Source organism: Lithobates pipiens, unplaced genomic scaffold (genome assembly GCF_037356315.1).
Source record: "Lithobates pipiens isolate NorthernLeopardFrog02 unplaced genomic scaffold, aLitPip1_a1.2 Scaffold_1, whole genome shotgun sequence".
Taxonomy (NCBI): Eukaryota; Metazoa; Chordata; class Amphibia; order Anura; family Ranidae; genus Lithobates; species Lithobates pipiens.
In genome coordinates, this window is record NW_027507685.1 from 194,847,583 (window position 1) to 194,864,654 (window position 17,072).

Below are 17,072 nucleotides of genomic sequence, written 5' to 3' on the forward strand. Positions count from 1 at the left end.
CACACAAGTTCTGTCCAAACCCCCCAATCCGGAGGAGGCCTATGCCACTTATCTGGCTAGTAAGCTACTTGAAATGGACAAACCACAGCGAAACTTGTGTGAAGCAATATTTTTTGATGCCATCCAACGGGGTCTGAAGGGTGAGCTCACACCCACCACCAAGCTTTATAACGCAGACCCTACTGCTCCTCCTCCTCCTCCTCCTCCTCCTCCTCCTCCTACCACATGTCCACCACCAGAGGCACAGCCTCCAGCGGCGCGTGGAGGGAAGGCTAGACGGAAGAGTCGCAAGTGACTGCCTGGCTTCAGTCTGCTCTGAAAGAAGACGCAGGCTGTTGTAGTACCACAGTCTGGGGACATAGATCTCATCTGCTGCTGTTCCTGGTCTTTGGGATTCTAGGACCTGGTTGTGCTCCCTATTTACATGCTACGCAGGTTCGGAATTTTGGTGGCCACTCACTTGATGTGTGCCTGGGGGACAAAAGGCTTCACAAACGTCAAAATTGTCTCCAGTGTTGCCTCCCTCTTGATTTATTTTTGTTCTGAGGAAAAATAAAAATTTATTATTTCAAAAAAATATTGTATGTTTTTTTTTTTTTTTTTTAATTATTTTTTTAATTTTGGCTTAAAAAACAAAGTTTATTTGTGAGTAGGCAGATACATGTCAAAAGACTCTGGGGGTTATTTACAAAACACACGTTCATGTAAATATGCTAACTTCAAGTGCAATTTTTAAAGCACTGCAAGTGCACTTGGAAGTGCAGTCGCTGTAAATTTGAGGCTTAACATTTGAAATGAGGGGAAGCTCTGCTGATTTTGAACATGCAATCATGTGTAAGCTAAAATGCTGGTTTGGGTATCTATCTATCTATCTATCTATCTATCTATCTATCTATCTATCTATCTATCTCTACTTGCATAGTCCTGCTTGGCCAAAAAAAAATGCAAGTCCATCTTGTTTCAACCCCCCCCCACAAAAAAAAAAAAAAAAAAAAATGACAATAGTAGTTCCAAAAATATATAGTAATAGATAAATTCTATATTTTTTTTTTATAAAAAAAAAAAATAATATATATATATATATATATATATATATATATATATATATAAATTTTTTGGGGGGTTTTTATTTTTTATTTTTTTAAGATATATATATATATATATATATATATATATATATATATATATATATATAATATAATTTTTAAATTTTTTATTTTTTTGGGGGTTTTTTTTTTTTTTTTTTTTTTTTTTAATTGAATACATTTTTACTATAATTGGAAGATTAATCATAGGATGAGGATGAATAAAAACATGTGGTATAACTCTGTGTGAATATAAGCAGCAAAGCTACTTCACTTTTCTTGCATTACGAAGAAGAAAAGAACGGGCTATATTAAAAAACCACAAAATTAGCAGCATGACGAATATGCTAGCTTCAATACGAACACTAGTTTTACAAGACCGAGCGCTTCCGCCCTGTCCGCCCTGTAAATCCTTTCTGAGCATGCGCGGAACTTAGTTTGACGAACAAGCCTACACACGAGAGGACTGTCCGCTCAAACCAAGTTTCAGCGGACTGTCTTACGGAAATTCCGAAAAACTTTGTTCGTCAGACTGTCCGCTGAAACTGTCCGCTGAAGCCCACACACGAGTGGACTGTCCGCTGAAACACTGTTCAGCGGACAAAGTTGGGCGAACAGTCCGCCCGTGTGTACGCGGCCTTAGTGTGTGTAGCTGCTACCTGCGGCGTAGTGATGGGAAGTCCGGATCTTTTAACTGAATCGGTTCATTTCGAACTACTCAGTAAAATGAACCGATTCAATTAACCGATTCTTCGGTTCTTCGGTTCACTTGCTGAGTCTACTGACAAGCAAGTGAACCGAAGCTCTGACTCAACCTTCTTAAATGATTAGAATCAAAAGAATGATTCTTCTCAGAAGGTTGGCAGGTCCTGGGGAGGTTTACTTGAATTTAGTTCATTGCTACAATCACAATCCTATTATTCTGTCAGACCACAATTTGTCAGATCAGCCGCGTCATCAATTTTGGTGACACACATAAAGCTGTGAAAATGAAAAGCGGATTTTTGTGCATGTGATGGGCCAACTACACAGTTAACTTTGCTAGACATCAGATTTTTCCGTTCTCTTTACAGTGCATGCACAGGAAAAATGATTGTATTTTACTTCCGCGTGCAGGCGAAGTATCCACGGTAGTAAAATCCCATCGTTGGGCTCCTTTCACACTTGTGCGACTTGAAAGTCATGCAATTTTTGGCACGATTTTTACCGTGACTTTGATGTGATTTTGATGTGACTTGAAGGAATACTTATGTAATCTTGAGGTCTCTGCCTCAAGTCGCATCAAAATCGGACCAAAGTAGTGCAGTAACTACTTTGAAGTCGCTGTGACTGGAAGACCCACAGATATGAATGGTACTCATTGGAAATCTTGGGGTACGACTTGTCATGCGACTTTGTAGTCCCAAGTTGCATGATAAGTCACACAAGTGTAAAAGGAGCCTCATTATGCACTGCAAAGACTACAGACAAATCTGATGGCTAGCAATCTTACCTGTGAAGTTGGCCCATCAGAATGCAGAAAACACACACAAAAACATGCTTTTCGTTTACACAACTGTTTGTGCATCACCGTAAGTCGCAATATTGGCTGCTCCTATAGATTGCTTGATCTGACAGAACACCTGCTACCCAGGTTACTGAGCACAATCCTATACTCATATAATCATATACCAGACCTCATATGCAATAAAGAGAACCTGTCACTTCAACAAACTATCACATAGGGGCTTGTTAAGTGAAAAAATTAATAAAATAAAAACTAAAACCATCCCCACCAACCCTGATATCTGCATGTGAATAAATGTGCGTAGCATTTGCACGTGTACATAAACGATGATTGCTTCACACGTTCGGTGTCACCACTAGGGATGAGCCGAACACCCCCCGGTTCGGTTCGCACCAGAACTTTCGAACGGACCCCACGTTCGTTACGAACGTTAGAACCCCATTGAAGTCTATGGGACTCGAACGTTCGAAATGGAAAGTGCTAATTTTAACGGCTAATATGCAAGATACTGTCCTAAAAAGGGTTTGGGGACCTGGCTCCTGCCCCAGGGGACATGGGTCAATGCCTAAAATGTTTTTAAAAATGGCCGTTTTGGCGGGAGCACTGATTTTAATGACGATTAAAGTGAAAAAAAAAAGTGAAATATTCCTTTAAATATGGTGCCTGGGGGGTGTCTGTAGTATGCCTGTGAAGTGCCACGTGTTTCCCGTGTTTAGAACAGTCCCTGCACAAAATGACATTAAACGGAAATAACACCATTTAAAACTGCTTGCGGTTTTAATGTTATATCTGGTTCCTGCAATATGGTTGAAAATCATTGAGAAAAATGGCATGGGTAGCCCTCCCTGCCCATTACCAGCCTATTTGGGTCTTGTACGCATATTAAGGGGAACCTTGTACCCATATTAAAAAAAGGAAATGCGTGTGGCCCCCAGGCCCTATATACTCAGAACAGCAGTATACAGGCGGTGCAAACAAGACAGGGACTGTGTAGGTTTGTTGTGTTAAGTTGAATCTGTTTGTAATTTTCAACTGGTACATTTTTAAAGTGTAGCTCCAGTCAAAAAAACGATTTTTAAGCTTTTTGGAAAACATAGGGAAGGGTTATCACCCCTGTATAATTTGTTTTGTCGTCCATCTTTTTTCATCTCACTTGCTGTTGTCTCCTTCCGTTTGCAAGTAGGAGATGTTTGTAAATTGGATGTTTGAAAGTAGGGGCCTGCCCTATATGCTCTGCAGAAATGGCGGAACAAGGTGTTGGTTTTGCCACAACATTGTAAGCCCTCAAAGTGACTCTTGGTGGGCGCTGGAGCGCCCTGCTGTGAACGATTATATCAAGAATTGTAATTACATGCCATTGTTGAACAGTGGTAGAAAAATTGACCTTTGGTGGTTGTGGTGCTGGTGCCACAACACTATAAGTCCTCACCGTTACTCTGGATGGGCACAGGAAGGGGCCCTCCTGTGAAATATTATATCAAGAATTGTAATTACATGTCCCTGTTAAACAGGGGCAGAAAAATTGGGCCTTAGGCACTGGTGCCATCACACTGCAACCTCTGCCATATACTCTAGTTATATTGCAGGAATTAGCCCTGCTGCAAAGCATTGCATCAAAAATTGTACTTAAACGCCCCTGTTAAACAGGGGCAGAAAAATTGGGCCTTAGGCACTGGTGCTGGTGCCACCACACTCCAACCTATGCCATATACTCTAGTTTTATTGCAGGAATTAGCCCTGCTGCAAAGCATTGCATCAAAAATTGTACTTAAACGCCCCTGTTAAACAGGGGCAGAAAAATTGGGCCTTACGCACTGGTGCTGGTGCCACCACACTCCAACCTCTGCCATATACTCTAGTTTTATTGCAGGAATTAGCCCTGCTGCAAAGCATTGCATCAAAAATTGTAATTAAACGCCCCTGTTAAACAGGGGCAGAAAAATTGGGCTGCTGGCATCACCCAGAACCAAAAATGTTCTTCCAACATATCAGCGGAAGAGGAAGAGGATAGACAATCAACATAACAGGACAGTCACTCAGCATCAGCATAGGCAGTCTTGAAGGGATGTGGTATTTCCAAAAAAATTATTCGGTTACATCAGCTTCAGGTGCTTGGTAGCTGTGGGTGATCCAAGACTGATTCATCTTGATGAAGGTCAGTCGATCAACTGATTCGGTGGACAGGCGCACCCTGTGATCGGTAACAAAGCCACCAGCAGCACTGAAGGTGCGTTCCGAAAGAACGCTGGATGCAGGACAGGCCAGTAGCTCAATTGCATACTGTGCAAGCTCTGGCCAGTGATCCATCCTCAAGACCCAGTAAGCCAGAGGATTTTCAGTGGGAAAGGTGTCCAAGTCTGACCTTGCCCCTAGGTATTCCTGCACCATGTAAATTAGACGCTGGCGATGGGTGCTGGAACCAATCATACCTTGGGGCTGCGGACTAAAAAATTGTCTGAAAGCATCAGTCAGACGGCCACCTTCTCCACCGCTCCTTCTGACTGATGCCTCAGCAACACGTTGTCCAGGACCAGGAGTTTGTGACCTCCCAGTCTCTGGGAACGCGTTGCACAGAGCTTTCTGCAAGGCCTCCCGGAGATGTCTCATCCTCTGCTCCCTCTGCGATGGCAAGATAAGGTCGGCAACCTTACCCTTGTACCATGGATCAAGGAGAGTGGCCAGCCAGTAATGGTCCCTCTCCTTGATCCGAACAATACGAGGATCCTTCCGCAGGCTTTGCAGGATCAGGGAGGCCATGCAGCGTAGGTTAGCTGAGGCATTCGGTCCGGAGTCCTCTGGGTCACTAAGGACAACATGATCCGCAGCTACCTCCTCCCAGCCACGTACAAGTCCACGTGTTTCTTGGGACTGTAAATCATCCCTATAAGACTGCTGCTGCTGATGCTGATGCTGATGCTGAGTGCCAGCCTCCACCTCCATGCTGACACAATCATCCTCCTCCTCCTCTTCCTCCTCCTCACCCTCTTCCTGTGTGATGGGTGGCACAGCAGGAACACTGTCTGGATAAAGGGGGCCTTGAGAGGCAAGGAAGTCCTCCTCTTCCTGCCTCTGTTCTGCCTCAAGTGCCCTGTCCATTATTCCACGCAGCGTATGCTCCAAGAGGTGGACAAGAGGTATAGTGTCACTGATGAATGCACTGTCACTGCTCACCATCCTTGTGGCCTCCTCAAACGGTGACAGGACAGTGCATGCATCCCTGATCATGCCCCACTGGCGTGGTGAGAAAAAACCAAGCTCCCCTGACCCTGTCCTGGTGCCGTAGTCGCACAGGTACTCATTGATGGCCCTCTGCTGCGTGTGCAGCCGCTGCAGCATGGCCAATGTTGAGTTCCATCTGGTGGGCATGTCACATATAAGGCGGTTCTTGGGCAGGTTCAACTCCTTTTGGAGCTCAGCCAGCCGAGCACAGGCATTAAATGATCGGCGGAAATGCACACAGACTTTCCTGGCCTGCTTCAGGACATCATGTAAGCCGGGGTACCTGCCCAAGAACCGCTGCACCACCAGGTTAAGGACGTGAGCTACACAGGGCACATGGGTCAGTTGTCCCTGTCGGAGGGCGGAGAGGAGGTTGGTGCCATTGTCGCAAACCACCATTCCTGGCTTAAGCTGGCGTGGCGTCAACCACCTCTCGGCCTGCCCCTGCAGAGCTGACAAAACATCCGCCCCAGTGTGGCTCCTGTCCCCCAAACAAACCAGCGCAAGCATGGCATGGCATCGTTTTGCCTGCGTACTTGCGTAGCCCCTGGAACGCCTATGGAGCACCGCTGGTTCTGAGGACAGAGCACTGGAAGAGGCCATGGAGGAAGAAGAAGAGGAGGGGGTGGAGGAGAGAGGTGTGTCACAACCAATAGTAGCATTTTGGAGGCGTGGTGGCGGAACAACCTCCAACACTACTGCACCTTGTCCTGCCTCCTTCCCAGCAGCCAGAAGAGTGACCCAATGGGCCGTGAAAGACAGGTAACGTCCCTGTCCATGCCTGCTGGACCATGAGTCAGCAGTAATATGCACCTTACCGCTGACCGCCCTGTCCAGCGAGGCAAGGACATTGCCTTCCACATGCCGGTAGAGAGCCGGAATCGCCTTCCGTGAGAAAAAGTGGCGTTTGGGGACCTGCCACTGATGAACCGCACATTGTACAAACTCACGGAAGGGGGCCGAGTCTACCAACTGAAAAGGCAGCAGTTGAAGTGCTAGCAATTTAGCCAAGCTAGCATTCAACCGCTGGGCATGTGGATGGCTGGGAGTAAACTTCTTCCGCCGGTCCAGCAGCTGGGGCAGGGACATCTGCCTGCTATAATCGGATGTGGATGTACCACTAGCAGAGTTCCCGGAAACACTTGGCTGTGACACACCTAATTCTACACCTTCATTCCTCTCAGAGCAGGTGCCCAAGCGGCTGATGTTTTGGCCACGTGAGATACGCTTGAGACATATGTTGCAAATAGCAGCGGTGCGATCTGATGCACTCGTCTCAAAAAAGGCCCACACCAAAGAACTTTTAGAATAACGCGCAGAGGAAGCGCTCTGCGCAGGCGGAGCTCTGCGGTGTGATTCAGTCGGTGTGCTGCCACTAAGCTGGCCCCCGGAGGGCATCCTGCCTCGTTGGACATGTGCCTCCTCCTCCTCCTCCTCCTCCCTCCTTCCAGGCACCCACGTGGAGTCAGTGCCCTCATCATCCCCTCCCTCTTCATCGCTGTAGCAAACCTGGCAGTATGCTGCAGCTTGTGGAACAGGACTGCCAGATTGCTGTCCTTCTTGAGCATCCCCTCTCTCTGCGCTCACGCTACTGCCTTCCTCTAGCTGAGTGTCATCATCAGAGCCCACCAAACACTGGGCATCCTCCTGGAGCATGTACCCAACACTGTGCTCAAAGAGTTCAGGAGACTCCTCAGGAGGACGTGGTGGGTCTAGGGAAGGAGTCACTGATGATGACATTGAGAGGAGGGAAGACGATGCGTTGGCAGCTGCTTTGCTACTACCCTGAGACTGGGTGAGAGAGGATGAGGAGGATGAAGAGGGCTTGGTCATCCACTCTACCAAGTCGTTGGCATGTTGCGGTTCAACATGTCCAGCTGCAGAAAAGAAGGACAAGCATGTCCCATGGCCACGTGCTGATGACAATGCACCGCGTCCACGACCAGCACTGTTGTCTCTAGACACAGAGCCTGCTTGCCCTCTTTTATCGGCTCGCGCCTGTCTGCCTCTCCTTGCTCACCTTCCAGACATGGTAATGGCCTGAAGGGAGTTGGGTAAAACAGTAGTTGGGTAGTTTATATTGTGCTGGAGGCACACAACACCCACTAACTCCTGCAGATGCCTTTTTTATAGAACAGCAGAGATAAACGGGTATATACAGATGTATACTGTGCTGTGCTGGAAGCACACACAACTTCCAATAACTCCTGCAGATGGCAATTGGGCTCAAATAGAGAACAGCTATGTAGGTGGATTATAGCGGTATGTACTGGGTACAGAGCACGCAGACAGCACGCACTATCTCCTAACACTACTGACTGCAAGCTCTATTATTAAAGCTAGATCACTAGCTATATAGGTGAGGTGAATATAGTGGTGTATACTGCGGTCAGGGCACAGACAATAACCACTACACAAGAGCAAGATAGGAAATCAGCCAAAAACGATTGGTGTGTAACTGTGTTGAAGGTACACAGAACACCCACTGCTTCAGATGCCAACACACTACACGAGGCCGCCTCAAAGGCGGCCTTATATAGTGTGGGGCGTGCACTACACAGCCTGAGCTATGATTGGCCACAGGCAGGATGCCTGTGGCCAATCATGGCTCTCCTCGCTGCTGGTGCTGCGATTGGCCAAGCATGCGGGGTCACAGTGCATGCTTGGCCAATCACGAGCCAGCAATGCACTGCGCCATCGCAGTGCATTGTGGGCCGTGCGCACCACATGAATTTTGACGCGAACGGACCAAGAGTTCGGATTTCGCCGAACGGACGAACAGCCAATGTTCGAGTCGAACGTACGTTCGACTCGAACACGAAGCTCATCCCTAGTCACCACAAACGCTAGAGTGACTGCAATAATTCTAGAAATATAATTCATGGTTAACGAATGTACTGTACAGGCTTTTAAATTGTCATCCATTGAGAATTTAACACTTTCCTTCCTTTTTGATCAGTTATAATCAATTGGATCATAGGGAAATGTGTTATAACTACTGGTGGTGACTCATGGTTCTTTCAGTGTACTGTGTTCTAAAAACGGATATGATTCTTTAACTCGGTGTACTGTTCGATTCTTTAACTCGGTGTACTGTTCGATTCTTTAACTCGGTGTACTGTTCGATTCTTTAACTCGGTGTACTGTTCGATTCTTTAACTCGGTGTACTGTTCAATTCTTTAACTCGGTGTACTGTGTACTCCTGGCTCTTGTTTTAAAGCGGGAGTCCGCTGGGACTCCGCATTTTTTTTTTTTTTAAAAGCCAGCAGCTACAAATACTGCAGCTGCTGACTTTTAAAATAGTGACACTTACCTGTCCAGCGCGCCCGCGATGTCGGCACCCGAAGCCGATCTCTAGATCGTCACTCGGGTGCTGCCGCCGCCATCTTGGGTATGGGAATCAGGAAATGGAGCCTTTCGGCTTCATTTCCCGGTTCCCTACTGCGCATGCGCGAGTTGCGCTGCGCAATAAGGACGGTCCCCGCTGCCTCTGGGATCTGTGTGTTTCCCAGCAGGCAGCGGGGCACTTGCGGAAGGGGACGGGCACTTGTGGAAAGGGGCGTAATCTAAGCCCCTTTCCGCAGAGAGCTATCCTGGAAGTGGGTGCAGTTACCTGGATTATTCAGGTAACTGCACCCCCCTCCCCCCTGAAAGGTGCCAATTGTGGCGCCGGAGGTGGGGAGGATTCCGATGAGCGGAAGGTCCATTTTAGGGTGGACCTCCGCTTTAAGTTTGTATCCAGTTCCTGAGTATAACTGTGCTTCGAGTCAGCTGATTGTTGGTTGCAGGAAGGGGCCGAGCTCTCTCACTCTAGGATCATATTACCACTGCCAGCTCTGCTGCTCTGCTATGTACTGAGTGCAGAGTGAACTGTTTCAAACGAATCAGTTCACTGAAAAGAATCGATTCAAAAGAACGATTCGTTCATGAACTGGACATCACTACTGCGGCGCCTGGTAGGGTTGCAACCTGTACGGGATTCACCCATACAGACCGGGATTTGAATCACGTGCCCGGTTTTGAGCCCCCTGAAAACCGGACACATTATTCAGATAGGATCATGGCTCATAGCTGGAGAGAGGATTAGGTGTTCTCCTTCCTTCAGCCTGCAGGTGGCAATAGAGAGCGGCACTGACTGAAAAGTTTCAGCAGCACAGCCGAGGAATGAACATGGAGTGTGTGGAGCCTGGAAAGAGAAACGAGGAACTTCTTTGCAGTTAGTGATCAGTGAGTACAAGGAGAAAGGGGGCCTCTGGTATCACATCTGATGTAAGGGGGACTCTGGTGTCATATCTGATGTAAGGGGGGGGGGGCTCTGGTATCACATCTGATGTAAGGGGGGCTCTGGTATCACATCTGATGTAAGGGGGGCTCTGGTGTCATATCTGATGTAACGGGGGCTCTGGTGTCATATCTGATGTAAGGGGGGGCTCTGGTGTCATATCTGATGTAAGGGGGGGCTCTTGTGTCATATCTGATGTAAGGGGGGGCTCTGGTGTCATACCTGATGTAAGGGGGCGGGGGGCTCTGGTGTCATGTCTGATGTAAGGGGGGCTCTGGTGTCACATCAATGTATATGTAAAGCACTGCGTAATTTGATGGCGCTATATAAGTACCTGAAATAAATAAATAAATAAATAAATCTGATGTAAGGGGAGGCTCTGGTGTCACATCTGATGTAAGGGGAGGCTCTGGTGTCACATCTGATGTAAGGGGGGGGCTCTGGTGTCACATCTGATGTAAGGGGGGGGGCTCTGGTGTCACATCTGATGTAAGGGGGGGGCTCTGGTGTCACATCTGATGTAAGGGGGGGGGCTCTGGTGTCACATCTGATGTAAGGGGGGGGGCTCTGGTGTCACATCTGATGTAAGGGGGGGGCTCTGGTGTCACATCTGATGTAAGGGGGGGGCTCTGGTGTCACATCTGATGTAAGGGGGGGGCTCTGGTGTCACATCTGATGTAAGGGGGGGGTCTGGTGTCATATCTGATGTAAGGGGGGGGGTCTGGTGTCATATCTGATGTAAGGGGGGGGGTCTGGTGTCATATCTGATGTAAGGGGGGGCTCTGGTGTTATATCTGATGTAAGGGGGGGCTCTGGTGTCACATCTGATGTAAGGGGGGGCTCTGGTGTCACATCTGATGTAAGGGGGGGCTCTGGTGTCATACCTGATGTAAGGGGGGGCTCTGGTGTCATACCTGATGTAAGGGGGGGTCTGGTGTCATATCTGATGTAAGGGGGGCCTCTGGTGTTATATCTGATGTAAGTGGGGGGCTCTGGTGTCATATCTGATGTAAGGGGGGGGCTCTGCTGTCATATCTGATGTAAGTGGGCTGTGGTGCTTTTGTTTATAGCGCAAAAATGAAAAATCTCCTGTCCTTTTTTGTTTAAAACGCAGAAAATACAAAACACAGAAGTGATCAAATACCCCCAAAAGAAAGCTCTATTTGTGGGAAAAAAGGACATCAATTTTGATTTTGTTTGAGTACAGTGTCGCACGTTTGCGCAGCTGTCAGTTAAAGCGATGCAGTGCTGTATCGCAAAAAAAAGGCCTGGTCAGGAAGGGGGTAAATTCTTCCGGGGCTGAAGTGGTTAAAGTGTTCGGGTTTGACTTGATGAAAAGGTGGCAACCCTAGTGCCTGGTTGAAAAGTGGTTAATTATCAATGGTATTTGTAATATGCAGCGTGGGGTATGTACTGCCATTGGTCACTGATGCATTAGTGACCAGTGGTAGTTAATTTACCCCTTTGTGCTGCTTTAGGGGCACCAGTGTGACTGTTTATTAACCCTTACACTGGTGTCACTAATGCAGCACAAAGGGGTTAATTATCTACCACTGGTCACTAATGCATCAGTGACAGTACATTAACCCCTTTAATGCTGCATATGACAACCAACAGTTTGTGCAGCGATTTACAATATTAAGGGAGACAGTACAGGTCCTAAGCGTATTCCTATGGTTACATAGTTAGTAAGGTTGAATAAAGACACCAGTCCAACCCGAGTGAGTGTCTATAAATTTCCCTATCCCTGTAAGTTGCACACTCACATCAGACCTCAAGAAGTCCACAATCCAAGGTCCCCATTCATATTCAAGGGTCAATTTTGGACAGAAGCCAATTAACCTACCTGCATGTTTTTGGAGTGTGGGAGGAAACCGGAGTACCTGGAGGAAACCCACACAGGCACAGGGAGAACATGCAAACTCCAGGTAGGTAGTGTCATGGTTGGGATTTGAACCAGTAGACGCTTTTTACTGCTAGGCGAGAGTGCCACCCACTACACCACTGTGCCACCACTAACCACTACACCACTTTGCTGGTTCCTCAGATGTAACATCACATCTCCAATTATACATACAGTTTTGTCTTTCTTTTTTCCTCCTTTTTTTTCCCACTGTGGATTCTAACATATCATGACACGTAATGTTGTGTTTTTATACAATAATTTTTCATCACTGTCTGTGACTGATTGTTTTTATATATACCTATATATATATATATATATATATATATATATATATATATATATCTCAATAGTTATTTTTATGTTTATTTTTATATTTGTATTTTTATTTATACGGTAATTTTCCCAATTTAGGTACTAGTATCACTTTTAATACTCAGTAGGCATAGGGGGCTTATGTGTACGCTAAGCAGTAATTCTTTTCATGTATTTGCTTCACAACAGCATTTTTTTATGTATTCTACTGGCTTGTCCCTTCCTATCCATTAGCTTCAATCTCCTTTAAATTTTCCAGTTGCCATCCTCACCATAGAGCTAGGCGATTTTCTCAACAAAAAAAAATCTGCGATTTAAAAAAAAAAAACTTGATTCACGATTCAAATCAAGTTTTTATTTTTTTATTTTTTTTTGATGGACACCGCGCTGGTCCTGAGGAGTTGCAGGCAGGAGTTTTTAGGCGAGGCCGCGGCTTCGGCCTAATCCGCAACGGCACCCGGACTAGGCCAAAACCACGGCCTTGCCTAAAAACTCCTCCTTGCAGCTCCTCAGGACTGGCGCGGTGTAAAAATAAAAAAAAATCGATTTGCTGAAATTTTGAATCGATTTGACCTCTCAACTCGATTCAAGATTTAAATCGATTTTTTTTTCCCAGCCCTACCTCACCGTAGCTTAGACAAAGCACAGGCGCGTGAAACATGTCAGCTACGTGGCAACCTTCCAGCTTGCGGCCCACCACTATTGACAGGGTTCCAGCTTCCGGAGCAGCGCTGATGTCCTGGCTCCATTGGCCACATTCGGCTTTCCCAGCCTCGTTCCCCATTGATGACGGACACATCACGCTCCCCACAGCCTGACGCCATGTCTGTGGATCATTGAGGTGAGTTCCAAAAATTGCCGCAGTCGGCGGGGGTCCCCCATGCTCCCCTTCAGATCTGCAGTGTCTGATCCCAGAAGAGGCTTTATCATCCCACTGCCTCCGATCGGCATCCGGAACGCCTTCCATACATCTCAGGATGACCCCTTTTCCGCAAGTGACCGGTGTCTTATCATATAAGGTCCTCCATCCGATAGTGTCCGCTGCGTACTGCGCATGCGCAGTACACACCAACACAGATTCCGAAAATTTGCCGAGGATGAACGGCGCCTACGCCGTGATTCCAGGTTCTATCCCCACTATCCAAGTGGACATAGAGTAGGAATATAAAAGAGCTGAGCGCAGCGAAGCCGAGCCCGAAGCGTGGCGAGTGAAGCTCGCCCGCGAGGGGCCCTCTAATATTCACAACCCTATGTCCGCTTGGATGGTGGGGCTACCACCTCCACTCACGGCGCAGGCGCCGTTCAGCTTCGGAGATTTTCCAAAGCTTCGTCTGCTCCGTACTGCGCATGCGCAGTACGGCGCGGACACTATATGATGGCCGGACACTATATGGCACAACACCGGCAAAACCTTCCAAGAACAGTTAACCCCTTCTTATCAAGACTTCATGGTGGTATCGTTTTTAAATCATTTTAATCAATATACAGCTATATGCTCTTTATCCTTTTTTGGCTGCAGTCTGCACCAGTACTAATAGTCCTGTGTATATTGTTTGGTAATCGTTCAAGTGCAATAAAATGAATTTGAATCCTATTCAAGGTGCACATGTTTCTACGCACACAAACTTTTGTATATATATAGCTGACTTTTACCCATAGACCTCTGCTTTTTTGTTTTTTACATTTTGCTTCCCATCTGTCCAGTGGTTGACAGCTGCACTGGGAGGTCAGCCCTATTCTGAATACACTCTCATTTGACTGCCTGTTTCGAGCGCTTCAGGAATTTGACACCTGAGACCTTGTAACACTAATCGAGTCACATGACATCAGGGAGGGAAAATGGCTAATTGGGCCCAATTAGGACATTTTCACTTAGGGGTGTACTCACTTTTCTTGCCAGCGGTTTAGACATTAATGGCTGTGTGTTGAGTTATTTTGAGGGGACAGCAAATTTACACTGTTATACAAGCTGTACACTCACTACTTTACATTGTAGCAAAGTGTCATTTCTTCAGTGTTGTCACATGAAGAGATAGAATAAAACATTTACAAAAATGTGAGGGGTGTACTCACTTTTGTGAGATACTGTATATAAGACCACACACAATACCATACACACATTACATACATATATCTTCACAAACATACTGTACTCACCTGATAACAATGTTCTTGATATGACCTATCATTAGCTTTGCTCTTTCCTCGAGCATGTTGGGGCAGCTTTATAAAGGGAGTGAGTCACTCCCTACCATTGTCTTAGTGGGACGGAGCACAGCACATTTTTATGGTTACTCCCTCTGGACGGGATGCACAACATTAGGAAACCTCTTGTCATCTGACATGCATATAGTTTCTATTCTGTTTAACGCAAATGACAGTAGTTTCATTTTCTTATAAAGCAGAGAGTTTAGTATGTACATTGCTGATCAATGGCTTTGACCTGCAGTGAAAAGTTGTCTACAGGCTTGTAGGGTTAAAGTGGTCAAATGGCCGTTCCAACAAAGGTGTACTGTCAGTGTCAGTTCACACTACGACTTGGGATCCGACTTGACATTAGGAATTACATTATAGTCAATGTGAACCGTCTTAAAGAGGAAGTAAACCCTTCCAAACAACTTGGACCTATAGGTAAGCCTAGATTAAGGCTTACCTGTAGGTCCAAGCAATATCTCCTAAACCTATATGGTTTAGGAGATATTTGCCCGAAAATGGGCACCGCTGTCTACGGCGCATGCGCCGTAGACAGCGGCGCGCATGCGCACTAAATGCGGCAAATCCAAGAATGGATTTGCCAAATTTGTCGACTCCCGTGCGCATGCACAGGAGTGACGTCATCGCGGCTTCGCCGTATGACAGCGGCGGAGCTGCGAGGCTCGACTCCCGTGCGCATGCGCGGGAGTGACGTCATCGCGGCTTCGCCGTATGACAGCGGCGGAGCTGCGAGGCGCGACTCCCGTGCGCATGCGCGGGAGTGACGTCATCGCGGTTGCGCCGCTGTGATTCGTCGGAGCTGCGAGACGCCACAAGCAACATGGATGCGGCGGACTACAGGGGACAGCGGCGACTTCGCTGGCTCCTGTGTCAGGTAAGTGACACATAATGAGCTACTATGCGATGCATAGTAGTCCATTATGCTTTACCTTTACCTTTGCAGGGAAAAAAAGAGGAAGTAAACCCATCAGGGTTTACTTCCTCTTTAATGTACACTACTGAAGTCACTCCGACTTCAGAAAAGGTTCCTGTACTATTTCAATCTGACTTGTAGGCGACTTGTACCCATAGAATTCAATGGAAGTCGCCTCCATTTCGGATCTCCATCTATATTGAAGCGACTTTACAGGAAAAGAAATTACAGTACCTGCCCGCGGGTATGTGTTTCCAGCTCGATCCCATCACGCTGGTTCTCAGCGACAGGGTACTGTACATCTGGCGCTGGCTGCAATAGAACATAAAAACACATTTTCCTACTGCAGCAAGCGTGAGAAAGAAGACCAAATGTCACCTCTCTAATAATAAAAACCGGCATGGGTTCCCCTCCAAGGGCATACCAGGCCCTTAGGTCTGGTATGGATTTTAAGGGGAACCCCTACACCGAAAAAACAGAGTGGAGATCCCCCCAAAATCCATACCAGACCCCTATCCGACCACGCAGCCTGGCCGGTAAGGAAAGGGGGTGGGGACAAGCGAGCGCCCCCCTCCCTCCTGAACCGTACCAGGCTTTTCTCCCACTCTCTGGTTCTTCTGCCGGGCTCCTCCGCTATCTTCTTCCAGCTCTTCTTACTAGCGGTGGCCCTGGCTTTTCCGTCGTCTTCTTCCCTGTTCTCTTCTTCCGATGTTGACACGACACTCCCTCCCGCTGTAATGCCATGTGCAAGGTGTGCAACGACTTATATAGGCATGGGGTGTAGCCACTGGGTGATGTCACCTGGCAACCCCACCCCTTATGACGTCACAGTCCCAGCATGCCCTGAGACTGTGACCCATGTTGAGGGCATGCAGCCTGGAAAGGTTCGGGGGGGGGGGGGCGCTCACTCGTCCCCACCCCCTTTCCTGACCGGCCGGGCTGCGTGCTTGGATAGGGTCTGGTATGGATTTTGGGGGACCCCCATGCCGTTTTTTGGAGTAGGGGGTTCTCCTTAAAATCCATACCAGACCTACGGGCCTGGTATGCCCTTGGAACCCATGCCGGTTTTTAATTTAAAATTTGGCATGGAGTTCCCCCTCGACGGGGCTTGCAAGGTGTCAATCTCTCCGATAAAAGTGGCGAGTTTGACACAATATCACGGTCTGGGAGGGAGGCAAACCTCTCCCTCCCAGAGAGCTGATTATTCTCTGATTCGCCACAGCCAAAGTTGCCTGGCCTGGGGGCGAATTGAAGTCATGTTGTGAGTTGCTCAAAGTTGCGTTGACGTTGCATTCAAGTCGCCTTGCAAAGCCACTCTGTAAGTCGTGTTGCCCCAGTGCGAACCGACACTTAAAGGAGGATTATTTGGGGGGAAAGACCAAGTTGTTTTGTGGTGGGCTAAAGTGTACCATTGTAGCACAGTGATTGGTAGTAATTATAAACAATGGATATCAAAGCTTTGGGTTCAATGTTGAGCGAGAGAGAGTGCACGCCAGCCCTGGTGTATTAACGTTTATTAAAAGATTCAGTTGATAAAAAGCAAGGGTTGCACTCACAGATTACCACACAGGCGGCATAGTGGTTTCAAAATCCTGACCGGGGGGGCGCATCGCGGCGATCGTTGTTGCGGGGT

The 17,072-nt window shown here is 47.3% G+C and overlaps 1 protein-coding gene and 1 long non-coding RNA gene across 3 annotated transcripts in view; one reads left to right on the top strand and one right to left on the bottom strand.

The window, feature by feature from the left end:
* LOC143981583 (three prime repair exonuclease 2-like) overlaps positions 1-14,583 on the bottom strand; it is a 41,106-nt gene extending 26,523 nt beyond the window's left edge. Inside the window, exon 1 of one of the 2 annotated variants that reach the window (XM_077479562.1) lies at positions 14,470-14,583. The gene's annotated coding sequence lies outside the window, so the exon portion shown is untranslated. The remainder of the gene's footprint in view (positions 1-14,469) is intronic. The other variant, XM_077479554.1, reaches the window with a different exon arrangement.
* Positions 9,763-17,072, top strand: part of LOC143981603 (uncharacterized) — a 42,957-nt gene continuing 35,647 nt past the window's right edge. Inside the window, exon 1 of the long non-coding RNA XR_013274328.1 lies at positions 9,763-10,039. This is a non-coding gene — a long non-coding RNA (uncharacterized LOC143981603). The remainder of the gene's footprint in view (positions 10,040-17,072) is intronic.